Below are 5739 nucleotides of genomic sequence, written 5' to 3' on the forward strand. Positions count from 1 at the left end.
CTGTCCTGTTGTGTGAACCTCTTGGGAGCCAGAGGAGTGTGCTGCCTGCATCATATAGCCAATGAATACCACCACAACACGTAGAAAAACCCACAATACAAGTGTGACAATGGGGAAACAACACAGGCCAGCATCAGACATAGAGAATGAAGAAGACAATTCTGAGGACCAGATAATGACCAACCAACTAATCAACCTCTCAGATAAGGACTTTAGACTAGCAATATGGAAGATGCTCAAATAACTCAAAGAAACCATGGATTGAGTTGAACAGAACACTAATAAGAACCAAGAAAATATGAAGACAGAAATCACAAAAATCCAAACTTAAATAACATGTCAACTAACAGGCCTGAAAAAGTCAGTAAACAAAGTGAATGACAAAATGGATAAACTCTGGGACAGGGTATCAGAAGCTGAGAATAGACTTGGTGCTGTGGAAGATGAGATACATAACAATTCCATACAGCAGGAGAGATTGGACAAAAAACTTAAAGCAAATGAGCAGACAATAGAAAAATTAGTCAAAGAATGGGAACAGATGAAAATAGAAATAAGATCAACAGAAACAACTCAAGAATCATTGGAGTTCCAGAGACCTAGGAAGAAAATTTCCAGGAAGAATCAATGGTCAAGAACATCATTAAAGAGAAACTTCCAGAGCTAAAGAATATATGTGATCAAATCCTGCATGCTCGAAGAGTACCAACCAAAAGAGACCCCAGAAATAATACCCCAAGACACATCCTAGTCACAATGACAAATCCCACAGATTGAGACAGAATTTTGAAAACAGCAAAATAAAAAAGTGAAATTACATTCAAGGGAGCATCCTTGAGATTTACAGCAGGCCTGTCACTAGAAACACTCAAGGCCAGAAAACAGTGATGGGATATTGTGACAAGACTGAATGAAATGAATGCTTCACCTAGAATACTGTACCAGCAAAACTCACTTTCCAGTTTGACGGAAGAATCCATGGTTTCACAGACAAAAAAAAGCTCAGAAACTTTACAGACTCAAAACCAGTCTTAAGAGAAAAACTCAAAGACCTAATTTAAGACAAGACTAACCAAAAGACAGCAAATTTCGATATTAAGATGGCATTAAATCCCAGGACAATTTTTTCTCTCAAAATCAATGGAATAAATGCACCAGTTAAGAGACACAGAGTGGCTAAATGAACCAAAAACTCAATCCAACCTTCTGCTGCCTACAAGAAACGCACCTGAATAGTCAGAACAAACAGACTCAAAATAAAAGGCTGGAGAAAAATTATTCAAGCAAACAACACCCATAAAAAAGCTGGAGTGCCATACTAATATTAGATAATGCAAACGTTATACTCAGGAAGGTTGTAAGGAACAAAGTGGACATTTTATATTAATCAAAAGGTATGTGGAGCAGGAAGAAATAACTCTCCTAAACATATATGCACCGAATGAGGGGCCAGCAAAATATTTAATACAACTGTTGACAAATCTAAAAAATAATATCAATAACAACACAATAATTGTGGGGGAATTCAAAATGGCTTCGTAAAAACAATGGATAGGTCAACCAGACTGAAACCCAACAAGAATATACTAGACCGGAGGAGAGAAATGGAAGAAAGAGGCCTAGTAGATATATAGGACACTCAATCCCCAGAAACCTGGAAAAATATTCTTCTCCAATGTACATGGGACTTCTCCAGGATAGACTATGCTGGCACATAAAACATAACTCCATAATATCAAGAGGATAGAAATTTTACATGCTACCTTCGCTGACCACAAGGCTCTGAAATTATTTGTGAATTCCAAAGGGACACAAAAGAAAAACTTTAACACCTGGAAGTTAAACAGCCTCATAGTGAATAACCAGTGGGTCTGAGATGAATTCAAGGAGGAAATCAAAGGATTCCTGGAAACAAATAACAATAAAGATACAAATTATCAGAACTTATGGGACACAGCAAAAGCAGTACTGACAGGAAAATTTATAGCTTTGCAAGCGTACATCAGGAAGGAAGAAGGGGCTTACCTGAGTAGCTTAATGACACAGCTAATAGAACTAGAAAGTGCTCAACAGAAGGACCCAAAAATAGGAAGACAGAAGGAAATAACAAAGCTGAGAGCAGAAATCAACGAAGTGGAAACCTAAAAAAGCAATCCGAAAGATCAACGAAAGCAGAAGTTGGTTCTTTGAAAAATAAACAAGATTAATAGACCACTGGCAAAACTAACAAAGAAAGAGAAGAGAGAAACTTGATAACTCGTATTAGAAATGAAAAAGGAGAGATCACTACTGATATGGCTGAGATTCAAAGGGTAATCAAAAACAACTTTGAGAAACTCTACACCACTAAAAATAAGAACCTGGAAGAAATGGATAAATTCTTGGACTCTTATAATATTTCATGGTTTAAGGAAGAGAATGTAGAATATATAAACACCCCCATCAGTATTGATGAATTTAAGACAGTAATCAAATGTCTGCCCAAACACAAAAGCCCAGGCCCAGATGGATTCACTAATGAATTCTTTCAAACTTTCCAAGAGGAACTACTACCAATCCTGGCAAGACTCTTTCATGAAATTTGACAAATGGAAACACTTCCAAATAACTTTTATGAAGCCAACATCACCTTGATACCTAAACCAGACAGAGATGCTGCCAAAAAAAGAAAATTACATGCCAATATCGCTGATGAATGCAGATGCAAGATCCTCAACAAATCCTGGCAAATAGGTTTCAATGCCTCATTAAGAAGATCATCCACTATGATCAAGTAGGTTTCATCCCAGGAATGCAAGGATGGTTTAACATCCGTAAATCTATCAACATAAAACACAACATTAACAACAAGAAAAATAAAAATCACAAGTTCATATCAATAGATGCAGAGAAAGCATTTTATAAGGTCCAACACCCATTCTTGATCAAAACTCTTAGCAAGATGGGAATGGAAGGAACCTTTCTCAATATATTTAAGGCCATCTACCACAAGCAAGTGGCAAATATTATCCTCAATGGAGAAAATCTAAAAGTCTTCCCTCTAAATTCTGGCACAAGACAAGGCTGTCTTCTCTCACCACTCCTATTCAACATAGCACTGGAAGTACTCGCTATAGTGATTAGGCAAGAAAAAGATATCAAGGGAATCCAGATAGAAAAGGAAGAATTAAAGATCTCACTGTTTGCAGATGACATGATACTCTACCTAGAAAACCCTAAAGACTCTACGGAAAAGCTTCTAGAAACAATAGACTCATATAGCAAGGTGGCAGGCTACAAAATTAACACACAAAAATCAATGGCCTTTCTATACACCAACAGTAATAAGGAAGAAATGGACATTAAGAAAACAACCCCATTCACAATAGTGCCACACAAACTCAAATAACTTGGAATCAACTTGACTAAAAATGTGAAGGACCTATACAAAGAAAACTATAAAACTCAGCTCCAAGAAATAAGAGAGGACACGCGGAAATAGAAACACATACCCTGCTCATGGATTGGCAGGATTAACATCATCAAAATGGCAGTACTCCCCAAAGCATTATACAGATTTAATGTGATCCCTCTAAAGATACCCCTGACATTCTTCAAAGAAGTGTATCAAGCACTTTTGAAATTCTTTTGGAACAATAAACACCCTAAAATAGCTAAAGCAATCATTGGGAAAAAGAATATGGGAGGAATTACTTTCCCCAACTTTATACTTTACTACGAAGCAATAGTTATTCAAACAGCATGGTATTGGAATAAGGTCAGGCCCTCAGATCAGTGGAGTAGGCTTGAATACTCAGAGCATGTTCCCCAGACATACAGTCACCTAATTCTTGATAAAGGAGCAAGAAATCCTAAATGGAGCAAAGAAAGCCTCTTCACCAAGTGGTGTTGGCACAACTGGTTAGCCACTTGCAAAAAATTGAACTTAGATCCCCAGCTAACATCATGTACAAAGGTAAAATCCAAATGGATTAACGACCTCGATATCAGACCCGAAACCTTAAGATATATAGAACAACACATAGGCAAAACACTCCAGGACATTGAGACTACAGGCATCTTCAAGGAGGAAACTGTACTCTCCAAGCAAGTGAAAGCAGAGATTAACAGATGGGAATATAGTACGCTGAGAAGCTTCTTCACCTCAAAGGAAATAGTGCCCAGGATACAAGAGCCACCCACTGAGTGGGAGAAACTATTCACCCAATACCCATCAGATAAGCGGCTAATCTCCATAATATACAAGACACTGACAGAACCTTACAAGAAAAAAACATCTAATCCCATCAAAACATGGGGAGAAGTAATGGACAGACACTTTGACAAAGAAGAAATTCAAATGGCCAAAAGACACATGAAAAAATGCTCCACATCACTAATCATCATGGAGATGCAAATCAAAACAACTATGAGGTACCACCTCACACCACAGAGAATGGCACACATCACAAAGAATGAGAATAAACAGTGTTGGCAGGGATGTGGAGAGAAAGGAACTCTTATCCACTGCTGGTGGGAATGCCGTCTAGTTCAACCTTTATGGAAAGCAATATGGAGATTCCTCCAAAAACTGGAAATCGAGCTCCCATACGATCCAACTATACCATTCCTAGGAATATACCCTAGGAACACAAAAATACAATACAAAAATCCTTCCTTACACCTATATTCATTGCAGCACTATTTACCATAGAAAGACTCTGGAAACACAAGACGAATGGCTAAAGAAACTGTGGTACATATTTATAATGGAATATTATGCAGCTGTTAGGAAAGATGAAGTCATGAAATTCTCCTATACATGGATGTACATGGAATCTATTATACTGAATGAAATAAGAGAGAAAAACGCAGAATGGTCTCACTCATCTATGGGTTTTAAAAAAAATGAAAGTCATTCTTGCAATATTAATTTTCAGACTCAAAAGAGAAAAGAGCTGGAAGTTCCAGCTCACCTCAGTAAGCTCACCACAAAGAGTGATGAGTTTATTTAGAGAAATAACTACATTTTGAACTGTCCTAATAATGAGAATGTATGGGGGAAATGGAAAGCCTGTCTAGAGTACAGGCAGGGGTCGGGTGGGGAGGAGGGAGATTTGGGACATTGGTGATGGGAATGTTGCACTGGTGATGGGTGGTGTTCTTTACATGACTGAAACCCAAACACAATCATGTATGTAATCAAGGTGTTTAAATAAAAATAAGAAAAACTAAACAAAAATAAAAAAAGAAATTTCAAAAAAGAAAAAGAAAATTTATTTCACATTCAGGCAATTTACTTTGAGGTAATCCAGAAACTGAAGTGAGACTTTTCTTCAATCATATCTGGAGCCCTTTTTCACCTCTCTCAGATGTATCTTTAAAGAAATTTCTGGAAAAGATGGATCAGATTTCTGCTATTCCTCATGTTTTGAAACCAAGCATATCCATGCTAAGGCAATGCTCCTTTTCTTTGTGGATGGCTGTCCAAAGCTGCTACTATTCAGTTTGGTATAGAACATGTCATTTAGATATTATGGGAAATCAATTCACTTTCTTCCTTGAAATAATATTCATTTTAATATCTTGTGTATAATTTAATATCTTGTGTTTATGAGCACAGATAAATTAAAGATTAAAATTTTTTAGAAATTTTAATTGAATAAAATATTCAGTATACTGTGGACACATTTAAAAATTATATGATGGGCCGGACTGGTGGCACTAAACGCTAGCCTAGAATGGACTGCAGTTCAGTCC

Source organism: Suncus etruscus, chromosome X (genome assembly GCF_024139225.1).
Source record: "Suncus etruscus isolate mSunEtr1 chromosome X, mSunEtr1.pri.cur, whole genome shotgun sequence".
Classification (NCBI taxonomy): Eukaryota; Metazoa; Chordata; class Mammalia; order Eulipotyphla; family Soricidae; genus Suncus; species Suncus etruscus.